Source organism: Sceloporus undulatus, chromosome 2 (genome assembly GCF_019175285.1).
Source record: "Sceloporus undulatus isolate JIND9_A2432 ecotype Alabama chromosome 2, SceUnd_v1.1, whole genome shotgun sequence".
Classification (NCBI taxonomy): domain Eukaryota; kingdom Metazoa; phylum Chordata; class Lepidosauria; order Squamata; family Phrynosomatidae; genus Sceloporus; species Sceloporus undulatus.
In genome coordinates this window covers 188,605,394-188,624,105 of record NC_056523.1, presented here as the reverse complement: position 1 = coordinate 188,624,105, position 18,712 = coordinate 188,605,394, and the positions used below count along the sequence as shown (strand labels likewise).

Sequence of the window (18,712 nt, the reverse complement as noted above, 5' to 3'; positions counted from 1 at the left end):
TTAAGGTCTCATCGTGTGGCTCTAGAGGTGTTATAGAAATACACTAAATCAAATGAATGGATGGACAAACAAACAAACAAACAAATATTGGAGGTGTTTGAATATAATAGAAAAATGGGGCCAGTGCATGTCCCTTTTGACTGTGTTGGCTTCATTTAATATTTTTTGACTCCTTCTTTTGGGAAGTATAAAGGAAACACATACAAACAAATAGTTTTTCACCTTCCTGTTCTCAAAAAAGGCCTCATGTAGTCCTAGAATGGCCACAACAGATCTTAGGGAACTGGTACAATTTGTTCTGCTCTCCATTTCCACCCCTCTTAGGCCCACCACCATAATCTAATAATCTAGGTCACTATTATAGAGCCTCAGATAAAAATTATGCTAGAAATGAAGTAACACCAAGAGAATGCCAACATAACTACATATCAGATATAAAGAAGCCATAAAAGGCAAGTTGGCTCCCTTTTGAAATGTGTAAGTTTTGCCCAAATAAGGGAAATTACTAGAAGATCAAGCATAAACTCTGGCAAAATAAATACAAGTCAACAATAAAAAATGAAAAGAAAAACTAAAAAAGAATTCCAACACATCAGAAGTATAATATGATCAGCTGACAAAGAGATAAAAAGAAGTAGTGAAGGTGGAGAGGGAAACTGTAGGGAGGCTAAATTATTTTCATCTGCCTTTATGGCATAAAAGGGCCAAGACATACCTGCATCTTAGTGACTATTGAAGGAAGGGCATTAGAATAAATATGTCAAATAGCACTGGCAGCCTCTCAGTATCGATAGCATTTTTCTTTATTTCGTATTCATAGTCAAAGGTATAGCCTTCTTAGTATGTAGAATCAGTATGCAGGGAGATCTTGTAGCACTTTTGAGACTTAACTGAAAGAAAGATGTTGGACCAAATGCATCTGAGGAAGTAGACTTTAGTCTATGAAAGCTCATGCTGCCAACTTCTTTCTTTCAGTTAAGTCTCATAGGTGCTACAAGATCTCTCTACATTTGTATTCATATGATATATCTACTTATAGACATACTTACTATACCCCACCCTGCTATCTCCAGGGATGAAAGGGTGGTTTATACAGTCAGATTTCTGTATCCATAGAGGATCTATTCCAGACACACATACACACACACCATGGATACAAAAAAACCGTGTCAAGCCCCGTTCTCCCTAATGGTGGTGTGACATGCGCATGCCTGCTAGTACAGCTGCATGCATGCATTCATGGCCACTGAGGTCTTGCACTCTGCAGATGCTCAGATCTATGGATGGCAAGCCCGCAGATATAGAGGTCCGACTGTACATTCTTTGAATACATAAGTAAAGTTGATGAAGGATGACATTTTCAGAATTAGAAAATTCAAAACTTACAAGTCACTCAAGCTGAATTCTGTTCAGTGAAAAATCTAGAAGAACTCAAATATGACATTATTGATCCTTTAACAAACCTCTGTAATTTTTATATTATTCCTTCCTCCCCCCCCCCCATTATTACAGGATAACCAATGTCACACTAATTTTAATGGGAAGGGCAGGGCGAAATCAGGGAGGGGAATCATGCAGACCTCTTGATATTGCTGGATACCAACTTCCAGCATTCCTCACCACACACTAGGGATATTAGATGTTGCGGTCCAACAACATGTGGAGAGAAGTGTGATAGCTAATCCCAACTACAACAGAACCAATACATAAATGGAAACACAGTTTATAATTCTCTGAAGATGACAGACACAGACACAGGTGAAACGGCAAGAATAAACTCTTCTAGAACATGGCCACATAGCCTGAAAAACCCACAAAAACTATGGTTCATAAAAATTTACAAGAGTTAGAACAGGCCCTTTCTGATGTAGGTTTAGGAAATTACAGATCTGTAACTTCCATCCCAAGTAAAATGATAACAAGATTAAAGCAGAGATAAACTGTAGAAGTACCCCTGTTTAGATTAATCAATGTGGTTTTGTAAAGTAATTTTGCTCTATCGAACATTTAGAATTGTTCTAAAGGAATACAGTGGCTCCTTGGTTTTATTCTGGCAAAATCTACTTCTGTCTTGTTAGCTACTCCTCATAATCAGTGTAGAGCAGTGCTTCTCAATTATTTTCTGTCATGCCCCTCCTAGGAAGAAGAAAACATTTCGCGCCCCCCGTGCGACTGTAAATAGTATCATTTGTCTATAAAATTGTTATAAGTACACCTCTGCATAACAGAGCCTCGCGCCCCCCTTTACGGAGCCTCGTGCCCCCCCTGGGGGGCCCGCCCCACTATTTGAGAAACACTGGTGTAGAGAGATATATCATCATACCATCATGTTTTACACTCTTCTCCCCACCACCACCTTGAATACATGTCGGTCCACATAGAGTTCACTCCATGCATCTGAGGAAGTGGATTGAAGTGCACAAAAGCTTATGCTAGAATACACCAGAGGCAAAGTCATGTTAAGTCTTGAATGTCAGTATGCAAGGGAGTCTTGTAGCACTTTTTGAAACTAATCATGTTTTCTACATAGTTAGTCGCAAATACGTTACAAGATTCCCTTGAATGCTAGAATAAACCAGTATGTAGAGAGATCTTGTAGCACCATTGAAACTAACTAAAGAAAGAAGTTGGCAGCATGAGCTTTCGTAGACTAAAATCAAGTCTACTGTACTTCCTCAGATGCATCTGAGGAAGTAGATTTAAGTCTACAAAAGCTCATGCTGCCAACTTCTTTCTTTAGTTAGTCTCAAAGGTGCTACAAGATCTTCCTACATCCTGATTCTATAGACTAACAAAGCTATATCTTTGAATTCTAGAATAAACCAGCTGGTCTCAGAGGTGGATTTCTGCCTTTTATGCTAAAACAGATTAACACAGCTATCTGTTCAAATATTAGATTTTTTTGTGTGTCATCAAATATGTAGTTGAAGCTGATCCATTCTATAACTGTGCTTTCAAAAGGCTTTGATAAAATCTCTCAAGATCTCTGACAATCTTTGCCAAACTAGTGAACAATCTGTATGTTAGACGGAATATCGAGGCATTTTCTAACCAATAAGACTGGGATTGTATACAGAAGGAGGAGGTGAAATTCTAGGAACACTTAGCTAGGACATTTAACTCTCTTACCTTTCAAAAGAGACAAATTCCCAATTGAAATATGCTAGGAGAATTAATCTTAACAACTTGACCCCTCTTTATTAAGAAATATTATTTAAAGCTATCCCACAGCACTGTCAAAAAGATATGAGAGAAATGTGAATCCACAGGTGTAGCTCTCCTTCCAAAGTCATTTGCAAAAATGACACTGAAAGCATATGCTAACAGGTGCAGATGTATGACACACAATCAACAGTTTACCCCTGAGACCAAAAGCCAGCTGAGCCTGGGACATTCCCATGGTGACTCTTTAACTGTAAAAAGACCCGGCTTGCACATACAATCCCCAATTTAAAAACATATTACAAGTATCCCTCCACATTTGCAGCTTTGACTTTTGAGAAAGTAATTATCCACAGATTTGATTAATATGTCCTCTCTAGGAATCTCTAGGTCTTCCAGCGTGATTCTATGGTTAACATCCACCAGAAATCATAGTGGAGGACCTAGAGGTTCCTTAAGAGAACACTTATTTAGGCATCCTCAGGTCCTCCAGCACAAATCTATGGTCACTATCTGGCAGATGTTGACCACAGAGTTGCTCTGGAGGACCTACAAATACCTAGAGAGGTGTTCTCTTGGGTTAAAAAAAATAGTGTTTGTTTATTTGTGGTTTTTCCACTTTCATGGGGGTCCCGTGCCCCTAACCCCAATGAATGTGGAGGGCTCATTATATTATTTTTTTATTATTTTTGAATATGCTGTTTCTATTTGCTCACCATTTTGTTCCAAAAAGCGAAGGAAGATCAAAGTGATCAAAAACATGTGGAGTTACTGAGTTGGAGTAATATTGCTATTGTTTTTAGTCAATCTCAGAACCTCTGGTGTACCACAGCTGCATAAATTGGCCAGATTAAATTTAATAAAAAGAGATTAAAGAATCCAAGGAAAAGCATTGACTAACCATGTATCTGGGTCTTTAAGAAATATAATGGAATTTGACTGTTACAGTTTGAGGGAAACACCCACAGGTTGGGAACCACTGGTGTTTGGGTGCTGGATGAGGACTCTGGAAGATCAAGGTTCAGATTCCTGCTCAGCCATGGTAACCCACTGAGTGATTTTAGGCAAGTCACACATTTTTAGCCTGAGAGGAAGGCAATGGAAAACCTCCTCCAAATAAATAATGGGCAAGAAAATCTTAGGAGGATAACCTTAGCTTGGAGCAACTTGAAACCACATAACAATGTGTGTGTACATAACTTTAAGTCACCTGTCAATTTAAAGCAGCCCCAAAGCATAAAGCATAGGCAAGGAATACTCAGAGGTGGTTTTGCCAATTCCTTCCTCTGGTATTCACTGGCAGTCTCCCATGCAAGTACTAGCCAGGGGTGACCCTGCTTAGCTTCTGAGATCAGGCAAACTCTGGTGCCTTCGGAGTATTTAGGCTCTAGAACAGATGTTCAAAATAATATTGTTTCAGCAAAAGGCTATTTAACCCAGGATCTTTCCCCTTAAACCTAGCTGTGAACAGTTTGATTCTAACTCATGATTTTCACTAAACCTCTCCCCACTATTTCTGAAACACTGAGTAGGGTTTCTACTGGTCAGAGAACCATCTCCCCTCTTCTGACACACCTCTCCATCCTGACATCCCTTCTTTACGACCACAATCATTATTTAACATATGTGAAATCAATGGGGAGAAAAACTGAATATTTTCATAAAGATCCTTCAGCATGCTGTCTAGACATCTTAAACATAAAACAATGCATGGCAGAAGGATGATTGCAACAAAGAGACCAGATCCTCAGGAGCTGCCATGCTTGGTTAGAAACAGTAAAGAAAACTTTCTTTTGAAGAAGGGTTCAATTTTTGCATGGGCTAAGCAGGCAATTATAATACAGCACATTCAGAATCACAAAAGAACTCCCTCCCTCTCCATTCACCAGATTGGTTAACAATCATGGTAAGCATCTACCTCAAAAATATTATGGTTGACTCCATTATTCATAGGTAAAGTGGTCCTAGGCACATCTGCAGTAGTGGATCTCACTGGTTCATTGACCCTATATGGAACATATTACAGTCTAAACTCAGTGTCGCTGTGAACATTTTGAACCACAATGCCATCTAGTAGAGACAGGGCTATAATAATAGGTAAACCTTGGAATATATCATTGATCAAGAAAACAAGGCATTATGCCAGGGCTTGGAAAAGTTACTTCTGACTACAAACTCCAACAACACTGCCAGAGGGGTTTTGGGAACTGTAGTTCAAAGAAAAATCTTCTGAACTCTGCATTATTCACATAGGAATTTAAATAAATAAGACAAGCATGCCTCCCACCACAAGGCTGCTAAATCCCTTGTGAAAGGATCAGCAATTCCTTGTTGGCCTGTAAATAATTAATATTCCATTGTTGATGCTGAGTTTTGTTTCTAGCTGGTGTTTAGAGGCAGAATAAATTACAGTTCTACAAGTGCTATGAAATACAGGTTTTCATTAACAACTACTGTAGAACATTTATATAGTTGTTTTTTAATCTGGCTCAAAGTTTGGATACATTCCACAAATTAATAATCACAAGCCATAAACACAAAAGCTCAATAGGCTTTTGGCCAGCATCTACTGTACGTCTGAGTTTTGGCTAAACAGAGAGGTAACTGGAGCTCAAGCCACCTTCCTACATTTTGAATGAACAGTTTGACATGAATGAAAACTGCTGTAGCATAGGAGCAAAAGATGTAAACTGTAAGCCTGGAGGTCTCCAGTCCAAAACTCACCTCAGCTATGAACTTACTTGAGTGGCTGTCAATCAGGCACTCTCTCCCAACCTCAATACCAACTTTAAAATAGGGATAATTTACACTGGCCTTTGATGAAGAATGGCAACACAACTAAAAATGATAAGAAATTATATGGAATTTTTGTAGAATTCAAAGATATAGCTGTGTTAGTCTGTAGAATCAGTATGTAGAGAGATCTTGTAGCACCTCTGAGACTAACTGAAAGAAAGATGTTGGTAGCACAAGCTTTCAAAGACTATAGTCTACTTCCTCAGATGCATATGGGGGAGTGGAAGCCAGAGACAGACATACATATGCGACTGTATGTGAGAATGTCATTTCAAATTCAAAACCCTTTGTGTATGGATATGAAATGACAAGTTCAGTTTTAACTATGGTGGTTTATGAACAAGGCATAGGTGTGAAACAGATCGCCCCTTTGAGACAGCTTCAGGGCGGTATCTGAGCATGGATTTAGATGCCACACACTCCGATGACACCCCGAAGCTGGTGTCACGCCACTTGCCCAACCACATGGATGGCGTTTTTGTGGTGCTCTGGCAGCACAGCATTTATACGCTGCATGCTGCAGGAGCTCCACAAAGCCGTGGTGGTGGCAGAAAAGCAGGCTTTTTGCCAGCTCAAAAAGGAGCAGCAAAAAGCCGGCACAGGACTGCAGTGTGCAGTTGCTGAGGTCCCAACCTGGTGTTCAAAAGGGCGGCATCAAGCCAGTTCTGCTGTTTCTCTTTCTAATCTGCCTTTGTAGTTCTTTTGTTTGAGGACCGCTGTTCTGAGGTCTGAGGTTGAATGCCCAGGGAGACTGAAATGTTCTGCCTCTGATTTTTTGTTATTTCCATTCCTAATGTCTGATTTATGTCCATTTATCCTCTGGTGCAAGGACTGGTCTGTTTGCCCAATGTAGAATGGTGAAGGACATTGCTGACACATTGGAGGATGAGCACATGAAAGTCCCCCTAATATTGTAGGTGATGTCATTAAGTCTTGTCATGACATTTCCTCACATACCAATGGCACATATATGTCTGTCACTGTCTTCCACTCCACCCTATGCATCTGAGGTAGTATACTTTAGTCTACGAAAATTCATAAATTTTTTGTCTTATTATACTCTTTAAGCAGATAATTTTGTGAAATAACTTTCCTGATTACTGAATTCCCACCCAACGTTTGTATAGTGGCATTGAGTGAAAAGAGACAAGGTTATTGTCATTAGGAGGAAAAAGTTGCCAGCTCCACACACACAATTTCTGCAGTGCCTTCCAGTGGAAAGGGAGTGTCTTCAGTGCCTAAGTCAGTGGTCCCCCAAACCTGTACCATTTAAGGGATTTTGGACTTTGGCTCCCAGAGTCCCAGACTATTGGCCAATATTGCTGAGGCTTCTGGGAGCTGAAGTCCAACATCTCTTAAAGGGCACAGTTTGGGGACCACTGGCCTAAGTGCTTTGAGGGACCAGCTTAGACAACGACCTGGAAACCATGGCCTTTTTCCTCCTTCCCTGGCCATGCTGCACTGCCTATGCCTGGGTAGTTATACCAGTGTTATCAAACAAAAGTTTAACCAAAATATATTTTCAAGCATGTTTTCTGCACTTTACAAACAACTTTAAAATTCATCTAAAGCTTCATGCTTTAGCTAATTATAGGAAAAACTATGTGAGACCAGAAGTTCTAACTTAAAGACAGTGTTTCCTCTATCTATCTAGTGACCTGCCTATCATTCCAAATGCTTTAGCCTAGGACTTTACAACCTCCCTACCTTCAGAATCCTACCCAGTCAAACATACGTCATGTAAAATTGAATTCTGTTCCACCTGTTCCTTGAGCACACAATTGCCTCAATTTTCGGTGGAAGGTTTCATCTCTTGCCCATTTTGTAAAAAGAAAGCCATCAACAAACAAGTTTAAAAGGTTCATGAGGTACCAGATGAACTATAATTATTATTAACTCTACCAAAGAATGAGTAGCCTCCGACGTTTAAAATCCCTCAGTAAGAAACCCAGTCTCTTGTAAGGAATCTTGGCCTTTGGCCAAAAGAAGCATTTGGGTTCAGCTACAAGTCAAAACCGCCTGCTACGCTCTCTGTGGATGTGCACACACAACAGCTGACTAACATTTTTAAAGAGAGATGTTGAAACTCTCCATGGCTTTCTCTGAACTAAGCATTTCCACATCAATCTAAAAAATAATCTGCATAGCTTCTACATTTAGGCTATACAGTATTCTAACGAGGTTATGTTGTCATTTTCTCATGTTTACAGTCACTCAACTAAGTTACTTGTAGCCAGAGGGAAGAAAGCTCTTTCTCATGACTACTATAAAATCAATCACAACATTTTACAACATGCACAGAGAACACCATGCAATTGGAACCTCACATTATGACCAAATATCAAGAAGGATAATGAAGCATCATATTCTACTCATTACGTTTCAATTTTTCTTTTAAGAAACAAATTCTGTTTCTTTTCTTTTCCAGGGGCTGCAATTCACAACTCTGCTGTTGAATTCAAAGTCTACGAAAGGTCCTTCCATGCTACTGAAGCTGCAAGAACTCACTTGATTCTTGATGTATGTACTGCATCTTTCCAAGATAAACTGATACCAAGCAGTCAAAATTCTAAGCCACAGTGGATTTATCTTCATCTTTTATGACCCAAATACAAAAATCTGCACCTCAGCTCCCAAGTCCTGCTTTCACTAATAGTAACAGGAACTTAAAGGAGGAACTTAAGTTACAGGGTACATTTAAATGCCTCTCTTCACAGTTTCAAGCCATATCTTTTTTTTAAAAAACCCAAAACAAAACTAATCTGGGTTTTTTTCTAATATCTTTCTATGCAAAATGAATGCTTACCACCTTCCAACCTACATGTCCACAGTATTATATGATTTTCATTTCAAACACAGCCTGAAGGAACCTGGATATCAAAACACCACATAAAGGCATGATATAATTTACAGAGCAGATACATACAGCTATGAAGATTGATTCTAAACAGTAACGCATTAAAGAAAACCTAAGGAAACCAAAAGAATGCCATATTTCATTTTGGTGATTACCCATGGAAAGATTCCCCCAGATGGAAATGATCTTATTCCCCAGTCAGCATTAAACTACTTCACAAACAAAGCCAAATTAATTTAAAAGCACAAATGTAGCCATGTTTACTCTGAAGTATATCCCACTGTCTCCAATACCGCATTTGCTCCTAGAGAAGTATGGTTAGGATTACAACCACAGTTCTTCTGAAATACATATTCTCTATATATCCCCTCTCCCCTCTCTGTGGGGAAAGCACTGATGAATCCAGTCTGTAAAATTCCTAGGGGTGGAGGAACTATACAGCCACACACAAAGGTCTTTTTTTTTTAAACTAAAAAGGAGAAAAAAGCATTCCTACAGAATAAGGTTGACACCACATCACAGCAGGGTAGATGCCAACAAACAGTAAGAGAAAACACAAAGAAAAAGACAAAATATTACAAACAAAAGGTGGTGAATGGGCCATTACCGGAAGGTTTAGAATGAGCAAAGGCACAAATAATGTAAGAGAAAGGAAGGTCCCTTTTCTTCTCCTATTTAGCCCATTGGAATTCCATACACAGCTTCACACACACACAGAGTCGGTTTCAAAGATACATGCACACACGCTTCCCTCTACATAAAATATCCATATAAAATAGGAACCGCATCTTTTCTTCTTATCTCCTCATGTCTGAGCACATGACTCACCCTACAAAGAAATTCCATCCAACATGACCCCCCTCCCCAGACACACACACACCTGGCTTGCCAGGACCAAACACAGTTCACTGATTAATATTAAATTCATATAAAATTTTAGTTCACCCCCACCCCTTCCATCCCTTCCCAGATAATCTTGTTGATACCTCAAGGCCACACATATTTTTCCTGTTGATTCCAAATCAATTCATTCCTAAGAAATGGCACTTTGTATCATAATGCAACACCACAACCTCCATGAATCATCTTTTCACTCCAGCCACCACCACCATCTCTCTTAGCAGTGTCCAGCACCACACGATCCATCCATCCAGACTGTAGTCACATGCACAAAAGCCACCCAGACCTCCCTCTTTCCTTCTCCTCCTCGCCTTGCACTCTCTTTATTATTACCCACCCATCCTTTAAGGTGGTGGCAGGGAGGAGACCCCCATCCTTATACCACAGCTGCTTACCCAGGATTACAGAGCCTGAGTCAGTGCCAGGAGGGAAGCATCTCTCCATCTCTGTGGACTCCTCTCAAACAGACCCCATGGAAGCAGCAAGGAGGAGGTGGTGGATGCTCACTGCATCAAGGGAGAAAAGACCCCCTCCTCCCACCTCCTCACAAGGAAGAACTTCCGGGTAATGGTGAACCTTGCCTGCCAAGCAGGTGAGGAGCAATCCTCTGCCTTCCACCTTCTGTCTGGGCTGTGCTATTCTGAGGAAACCCCCGCCTCCTCCTCCCTACAGAGACACACAGAGGAGGAGGAGATGGACGCAAAGGCAGCCCTTGCACAGCTTGACATGCTAACAAAGTCTCAATGAAGAAAACTACCTCGGGATAAACCATCTGCCCTATCTGACGGGTGGGGGAGAAAGAAACAAGTACAGATGAGGCACATCACCCGGATGTCAAAGGGAGATGGTCTTTCCCATCCTCACCAGTGGAGATTTCCACTTTCTGTGATGAGAGATAAGTAGGCAGAAAGAAGACTATATGCTGATGGCATTAGCTCACTTGTCAAGATGCTCACTGTTTAATTCAGTCTGCTTAAAGATGCGGTAGCACCAACAATCTCTTTACCCAAGCTTAGCCAAATGTGTGTGCATATACATACACACAGAATTCCTCATATACTTTTATTGTTGTTGTTGTTATTAATTTGTATATCCATCTGTGATATATTCAATGCTGCTACCATTTGACAATAAAATGCCTCCTATTCTAAGCATCTCTGTATTAAAACAACATTGTTGTTGTTGTGTGCCTTCAAGTCATTTCCAACTTGTGGCAAACCTATCATGGGATTTTCTTGGCACAATTTCAGAGGAGGCTTGACTTTGCCTTCCCCTGAGGCTAAGAGAGTGTGACTTGCCCAAGGTCACCCAGTGGGTTTCATGGCCAAGCTGGGAATCAAACCTGGTCTCCAGACTCCACGCTCAAACCATTACACCACGCAGGCCTGAAAAAAAAAGCAACCACTTAAAAATATAAGTAAAACACATTTCATAGAATCACAGAGTTGGAAGAGACCACAAGGGCCATCCAGTCCAACCCCCTGCCATGCAGGAAATCCAAATCAAAGTATCCCCAACAGATGGCTATCCAGCCTTGTTTGAAGACCTCCAAGGAGGGAGACTCCACTACACTCTGAGGGAGTTTGTTCCACTGTCGAACAGCCCTTACTGTCAGGAAGTTCTTCCTAATGTTGAGGTGGAATCTCTTTTCCTGCAGCTTCCATCCATTGCTCCGGGTCCTAGTCTCTGGAGCAGCAGAAAACAAGCTTGCTCCCTCCTCAATATGACATCCCTTCAAATATTTAAACAGGGCTATTATATCACCTCTTAACTTTCTTTTTTCCAGGCTAAACATCCCCAGCTCCCTAAGGTGTTCCTCATAGGGCAAGGTTTCCAGACCCTTCACCATTTTAGTCGCCCTCCTTTGGACACGCTCCAGTTTCTCAATGTCCTTTTTGAATTGTGGTGCCCAGAACTGGGCACAATATTCCAGGTGGGGCCTGACCAGAGCACTATACTTCTATTGATGCAGCCTAAAATTGCATTGGCCTTGTTAGCTGCCGCATCGCACTGTTGACTCATGTTCAACTTGTGGTCTACTTAGACTCCTAGATCCCTTTCACATGTTGTCTCCTTAAGCCAGGTGTCCCCCCATCCTATATCTGTGCATTTCATTTTTTCGCCCTAAGTGCAGTACCTTACATTTCTCCCTGTTGAAGTTCATTTTGTTAGCTTTGGCCCAGCTTTCAAGTCTATTCAGGTCATTCTGCATTTTGATCCTGTCCTCTGGAGTATTAGCTATTCCTCCTAATTTGGTGTCATCTGCAAATTTGTACTTTGTAACTTCCATTTTGCTCACAGACAGTACTTACTGTGTGGCAGTACAAAGGCAGGCTTACTGCTGAACATAAGAAACCCAAAAATGATGACCATGGAGGATCTATATAAATTCAACCTAGATAATAAAGAAATCAAAATAGTTAAAGATTTCTCATACCTTAGATCGAACACTGATCAGAATGAGGACTGCAGTCAAGAAATAAGAAGACTAGCAAGGGCACCGAACAGTAAAGAAATACAACTGAACATTAAAATTAGAATCATCATGTGTGGATGCAAGAGCTGGACAGTGAAGAGAGCTAACAGAAAGAAAATCAATTCATTTGAGATGTGGTACTGGAGAAGAGTGCTGAGAATAACACGGAGGACCAAACAGACAAATAAATGGATCCTTTAATAGATCAAGCCTGAGCTCTCCTTGAAAGCCAAAACTATTAAATTGAGGCTGACATACTTTGGAAATATAATGAGAAGGCGCAAGTCACTAAAAAAGACAATGATGCTGGATAAGATTAAGGGTAGCAGAAAAAGAGGAAGACCTTACACCATATTGCTAGACTCAATCAGGGAGTTCATGGACCTGAATCTACAAGACCTAAGCAAAAGACAGGCAGACTTGGAAACGTCTCAACCACAGGATCGCCATCAGTCGGGCCCAACTCAAGAGCAGTTAACAATAACACAACAACAACTGCTCAGACCAGTGCAACCTATGCAGACACACTATTTTTACAGCTGTTAGCTGTTTCCAACTTCTATAAAGGTAAAAGTATTCCCTTGATATGAATGTCTAGTTGTAACCAGTTGTAGGGGATGGTGCTCATTTTCGTTTCTAAGTCGAAGGGCCAGCATTGTCCAAGGACTGCCCTGGTGGTCATGTGGCCAGCATGACTGCACCGAACGCTGTTACCTTCCCACTGAGAAGTGGTACCTATTTATCTACAGTCATCCCTCCATATTTGCGGCTTTGATATTTGCGGATTTGATTATTCACGGATTTCATTAATATGTTCTCTCTAGGACTGTCTAGGTCCTCCAGTACAACTCTGTGGTCAACTTTAACTAAGGCCTGTTACAGACTGCCAAAATAAAGCTGCTTCGGGTCTCTTTGGAGGTATGCTATTTAAATGATGCATGGGTCTTAAGAGTCTGGAGGTCGCACCAAAGCCACATTCCATTCCTAAGCACCAGAGTGCAGCTTTTGGTGCAGCTTCCGGATTCTTAGGATGTATGCATCATTTAAACAGCACACCTCCAAAGAGAACCAAAGCAGCTTTATTTTGGCAGTCTGTAACAGGCCTAAAAGTTGCACTGAAAGACCATTTGTAGCTACTCCAGTGCCATTCTATGGTCAGTGTATGTTGGACATTGACGACAGAGTTGCACTGGAGGAGCTAGAGATTCCTAGAGAGGTGTCCTCTCAGGTAAAAACAGTGTTTTTGTTATTTGCGGTTTTTCCATATTCATGGGGGTCTTTTTCCCCTAACCCTAGCGAATATGGAGGGACAACTGTACTTGCTTTTGCATGCTTTCGAACCGCTAGGTTGGCAGAAGCTGGGACTAGTAACAGGAGCTCAACCCATCATACGGCACCTGGGCCTCGGACTCCAAACCTGCTAATTTTGCATTCAACAGAGTCAGCATCTTAACTACTTGAGCCACTGCATCACTGGTGCTTTTCACCACCACCCCTTTGGTGCTTCCACATTTTGTTCTATTACAACTTGGCATTTAAAGTAATCTAATTGTTACCACTTGATATATGTAAGATATTCAGCACTGCAAAAATGTCAAATAGCTTTATTAAACCATGAAGGTTAAGTAAACAAACCATATTCACAATTCAAACACCCCAGTCAATACTTGGTAGAAGCCCTTTACGGAGTGATTGCTGATGTGAATCTTCTTTGGTAAGTCTCTATCAGCTTTGTGGATCATTATCCTACTATTTTAGCCCATTCTTCTTGACAAAATCATGCCAATTCTATCAAGTTGGATGGGAACTGCTCATGGACAGAATCTTTCAAGACTTGTCACAGATTTTCAGTGGGGCTGATTTCTAGGCTTTGTCTGGGCTATTTTAAGACATGCAGGTTCTTGTTTTTAAACCACTCCAGTGTTATTTGGACTATGTGTTTAGGTTAACTGCCATACTGGGAGGTGAATCTCTACCCCAGTCTCAGGTCTCTTGTAGACTGAAACAGGTTTGTTTGTTTGTTTGAAATCTAGAACTGCTCTATCTTTAGCTTTATCTATCTTCTCCTCAATACAGACCAGGTTCTGAGTCCTTGCTGAGGAAAGGTATCCCACGATATCATGCTGCCATCCCCATGCTTCACCACAGTTAATGGGCACTGTTGGCTTTGCACCAGACAAATCAATTTGTGGTAAGGCCCAAAGATCAGTGTTTGTCTTATCACATCAGAGAAACTTTTTCTATGTTTTCTGTCTGTCTCATACATTTCTTAAAACTTTAAATGGTCTTTGATATTAATTTGGTTCAGCAATGATTTTTGCCTCACTGTTCTTTCATAACATCCAATTCTGTGGAGTGTCTAAGTAATAGTTGTTCCATGGACAACTTCTCCCGTCTCAGTTACTCTCCAGTTCCTTCAAAATTACCACTGGCCTCTTAGTTGGTTTTCTGACTAATGCCCTTCTTACTCAATCACTTGAGTACTCATCCACTTACTCATCCACTTTTGGTGGATGGCCTTCTCTAGACAGTCATGATTGAAACATATTCTTTTCCTTTTTTAATAAGTGATTTAACTGTGCTCCATAGGATGTCCATAGTCTGGTTTTATATACACATACATACTCAACCCTCACTGGTACTTCTATACAACTTTATCCCAGACTTGTTTTGCTATCTCCTTAGCATTCATGATGCTGTTTAATTAAATTTGCTCTCCAGGAAACTTTGGGGTCTTCCAGAAACAGGTGTATTTAATATGAGACCATGTTTCACTTGAATTGTACAAACGTAGAATTCATTATACTATTTATGGCCCCATACAGATTGCCAAAATAAAGCTGCTTCGGGTCACTTTGGAGTTAGGCTGATTAAATGATGTATGCATCCTAAGAGTCTGGAATCTGTGCCAAAGCTGTGCTCCAGTCCTTAGGATTGGATCGTGGCTTTGGCACGGTTCCCAGAGTCTGAGGACGCATGCAACTCCAAAGTGACCCGAAGCAGCTTTATTTTGGCCTGTCTGTATGGGGCCTATGTGCCTTTTGGAGGCACTGGGTTGCAGCAGAGCCTATTTACGCATGTCATAGTGTAAGGAGTGAATCCACAATTGCTGGTTTGTTTAGTTTACTTAACTACCTAGCACTATATCACTATAACTACCTAGCTCTATCTTTACCATCTTCAGTATCTTGTGTACATTAAGTAGTAAAAATGTCAGTTGAATCCAATTCAGTTCCAAGTTGTAACACAACACAATGTGGAAAAGTCAAAGAGTTGTACGTGAATATTTCTGCAAGGCCCTGTATATCACTCCAACCTCCCTTCTCTCCTAGCATGAAAACCAAGAAGGATTCAAGACAAGGCTTTTATTGTGCAATTGCCCTGCTTCATGCATGGAATTTTATGGAGAGTCTAGACATTGCTGTCTTCTGCTTACAAACCTTCTCTGCTTTCCCACTACTTCTTCCTTTTCTTTTTCTTACCATACACAAAAATTTGTTAAGGAAGAATAACAGAAAAACTGCACTACATCTTTTAACTGCTGGCACTAGGACATGTCCCTCTGAAAGCACCCCAAGACCATGAAAAGCCAAATATTGTATACTTTCAGTCCAAATGGCTTTTATGGCTTTTAATCAATGCTAAAACCTTTGAGTATCTAAAAAGTTGCTCTTATTAATCAGAAAGACTTGTTTTATTTTTTAAAAAGCATATTTTAAATACAAGTACTGTTCATGGAAAAGGCTCACCTCGTAAAAAGGAACACTCCCTAATCTCTTTCACATTCAGGACGCAATACTATGTGTTTCTTGAGTTATTTGATCCAGTGACTAGTAGTTTTTTTCCATATTTTGTGCCAGGGACCAGCACCATTTATGTGCCTATTGACTAATCTGCCCCCCCTCGCACCTCCTACCTCCAGAAACTCTCTGCAGACCAGCATTCAATGGCTCACAGATCAACACTAGTCCATGGACTACCGTTTTGGGGCTGAGCAGATGGACCAATATAGCATAGGCTGAGCCCATACTATTCTGACCCTGGTGCTCACCCAGGTCAGTCCCTCCCCAACTCAGCATGGGGACAGGTGGGTGTTTACACACCCACCCCACCCCACCCCACCCCACTCCTGGACCCACTCCCTGCTACCAGTGTGTGCTCCTTACCTTTCTGTGCTGTTGCTGGTACTGAAGAGCCCCGTTGTAGCATATGATGCAGAAACAGCGCATCTGGATGCACCCATGCAGTGACAGGGAGCTTCTCAGTAGAAGTGACAGTGCAGCAAGGTAAAGAGTATGAGGGCTGAAACTTTGCAGCAACCCAGGGGTCAAATTGACCTTCATTAAAGGCTGCTTACCTCGGGATTGGGCCGAATCCACCAGATCTGTATCCAGTCTGGCAGGATTGGGGCCAATCCTTGCTCTAGGGTTTTGGCCTGCATCAGCTGAACCTGACAAGGCAAGGCCGGGGGTGGGGGACATGGGCCTTTTGGTCTGTGCTTTACAGTAGTTCTGATCTAGCTGAGTACTACTCACGGAGGTGGTCCAGTGTCAGTCTGCAAGCTATTAGCTGCCAGTCTGTGGTGGGTTTCCACAAAAGAAAACACATGTAGTCAATGGGCAGAGATATGGTGCCAGTCCTAGGCACATTAGATTTTTTTTAAACCACACTGCTCTCTAGATAATGCCTTCTGCTATACCACAACACCAGAATTTCATCTGAAAATAAATATACTTCTGATTTATTGTTCCAGAAGCAAGATTTTAAGAGTTCTATGGTGGAAGAATGGATTGTACTACTTGAAACTGGAACACAGGAAAGGGAAAGCAGTACATTTTTTAAACACTAGGCAGTTAAAAGCTACGGGTAACAGCAAATAAGAAACCAGATTAACAAGCAAAGGAGTTGTGCTAGAACCTTGTCTCTTCCTTCTTTGTGGAAATATTTTTATATGAAAAACATTTTTAAAATGCCAGTCTCACCTGAAACTGAAATGCATTCTACCGGCTGAGATGTCTGTCACTCCACATCTGCAGACCAGGTATAAGTTCACATCGGTCAGAGCTGTGGTGTGATCAATCAGGAGCAACTGCTCAGTGCACTGTGTGGAGTCTCCAAACACTCCTCAAATGCACAGCAACACTAGATGTTCCTCAGTAGAAAAATCAATGTGTAAAGGACTCTCTGGTGAGACAAAACTGAAAAATCAGTGCAACACCAAGAGTGCATAAGACGAATCAGTAACAAAACAGTGGTTTATGATCAATCATAAGCATGAGTTTGATACACACACATATCATTCCTCTGAAGTAATTCATTACATCTTCTGCTGAAATTAATTCACAAGACAACACCCCTTTTGTGTATTCCCTTCAACAGCAAGGCCCCAACATGAGTTGTGTAAGTAGAGCTGTAGCAGTTGCAACTTCCATCACTGTATGTGTGTGATGGGAAAAGGCAAAAGGCCTTTTTCTATAGAACTACTAAAGAAATGGAGTTACCAATACATCCTGTATTGAATTTTGCTATAAGTGATCCAAACATCATCCTTTAGTAATGGATTTTATGTACAACTCTGTGGATAAATCCCAAAATCTCAGAGCCAGCCATAATCTATAAGGAAATCACATCAGCAGTATGATCTCTCACTCTTCTTACCCACGAAGAGACACATTACTGTGAGAAGAGGGATAAATGCCCTTTACTGTAAAGCAACATATGCAAGGAACTCACTCCCAAAAGATTTAAATGACACTACTTGTATCAAACATTAATTACAATGGAGACTGCACACAAGAAATCAGAAGACTAGGATTGGGAAGGGCAGCTAAGAAAGAAATAGACAAGATCCTAAACTGCGAAAACTTAACACTGGGCCCGAACAGACAGGCCAAAATAAAGTTGTTTCTAGTTACTTTGGAGGTATGCTGTTTAAATGCTGCATGCATCCTAAGAGTCCGGAAGCCACGCCAAAGCCATGCTCCAGTCCTAAGGACTGGAATGTGGCTTTGGTGCAGATTCTGGCCTCTTAAGATGCATGATTCTATGATTCTATGTGTCATTTAAATAGCATACCTCCAAAGTGATCCAAAGAAGCTTTATTTTGGCCTGCCTGTTCAGGCCCACTGAATACTAAAATTAGGATTGTCCAAACCATCGTGTTCCCTATTATCATATATGGATGTGAGAGCTGGACAGTGAAGAAAACCGACAGAAAGAAAATTAACTAATCTGCAATGTGATACTGGAGAAGAGTGCTACAGATGGCCAAAAAAGACAAACAAATTAGTCCTAAAACAGATCAAGTCCAAACTCTTAGTGGAAGGCAGAATAAATAAATTGAGGCTGTTGTACTTTGGCCACATCATGAGAAGGCATGACTCATCAGAAAAGACAATGATGCTGAGGAAAGTGAAGAGCAGTAGAAAGAGAGGAAGACTGTAGGCCAGATGGTTAGATTCAGTCAGAAAGTCCATGGGCCTGAGCCTGCAGGACCTGAGTAGACCGGTAGAAGATAGGGA

The 18,712-nt window shown here is 41.0% G+C and overlaps 1 protein-coding gene across 1 annotated transcript in view; it reads right to left on the bottom strand.

Annotated features, from left to right (window-relative positions):
• The window catches only part of WNK3 (WNK lysine deficient protein kinase 3), a 122,984-nt gene extending 112,244 nt beyond the window's left edge, over nucleotides 1-10,740 (bottom strand). Inside the window, exon 1 of the mRNA XM_042447642.1 lies at nucleotides 10,111-10,740. The gene's annotated coding sequence lies outside the window, so the exon portion shown is untranslated. The remainder of the gene's footprint in view (nucleotides 1-10,110) is intronic.
• Between the last annotated feature and the right edge of the window lie 7,972 nt (nucleotides 10,741-18,712).